Source organism: Bison bison, unplaced genomic scaffold (genome assembly GCF_000754665.1).
Source record: "Bison bison bison isolate TAMUID 2011002044 unplaced genomic scaffold, Bison_UMD1.0 scf7180017864527, whole genome shotgun sequence".
Taxonomy (NCBI): Eukaryota; Metazoa; Chordata; class Mammalia; order Artiodactyla; family Bovidae; genus Bison; species Bison bison.
Window position 1 is genome coordinate 1092115 of NW_011495078.1, and position 956 is coordinate 1093070.

Sequence of the window (956 nt, forward strand, 5' to 3'; positions counted from 1 at the left end):
ACAGCCGCACAGACCCCGCTGGCAGCCCTGCACGGAGCGTGGGCAGCGTGCCCGCTGGGCCACAGCATGCCGGAGGCTCAGGCCAAGGCCACAGCAGAGCTGGGTCGGCCCCGCCACCTGTTTCGTGGGTTCAGTTGTATTGAGCCTGTATTTTGGGTTTGGCTCTATGGCATAAGTATGACGTAATGTCAAGACAGAATTAAGTATTATCGTAATAAAACGAAGTCAGGATTAGGGTTCTTGGACAAGTTCCTCTGCTCTAACCACGCTTCGCTGTTGGGAAACCACCCCGGGGTGTGAGTACCGACGACCAGCTTCTGCGACGCACGGCGTCGGCCACCTGGAGGGGAGGAGCACGCTTTCTGAGGTCTGTACATTTTTAACCCCTTGCCCTTAAAAAAGAAGGAGCAGAGGCCAGAGGAGCTGAGAGGAGGGCACCCAGCAGGCATTTGCTGAGGGAACAAACACAGCGCTTTACCTCCACACGGCCAGGCTGGAGCTTTAACGCCACTGGACAACCACCCGAGGGGGAAATGGGGACTCTGGGACAGTTTCGGGGTCTCACGAGCTACAGGAGGGACATGCACAGGTGTGAGTCACGAGGATCACACCAATGCGGCCCTCCCAGTCACGGGCATTGTCACACCTGAACCTAATGACAACCAGAAAGACGCCGTCCCCTCGCTGGCAAGGACCCCGAGAAACAGCCCAGGAAGATGCCCCAACGCCTCATAAGCTAACCACAAGCAAGGGATGCCCTGGGCCCCTGCCCACACCTGCAAAGGGCCGTGTCTGCTCTGGGGTCGGCAGCCCACCTCGACAAACACAGTCTGAGACCTAGAGCACAAACAGCTGCCGCCAGAGGCTACGTTCCAGCCTTGCAACAGTCCTGAGGGGAGGCGCCTCGATCTAGAGTAGACAGGAGCTCCTGAGGGGGGGCGCCTCGTTCTAGAGCA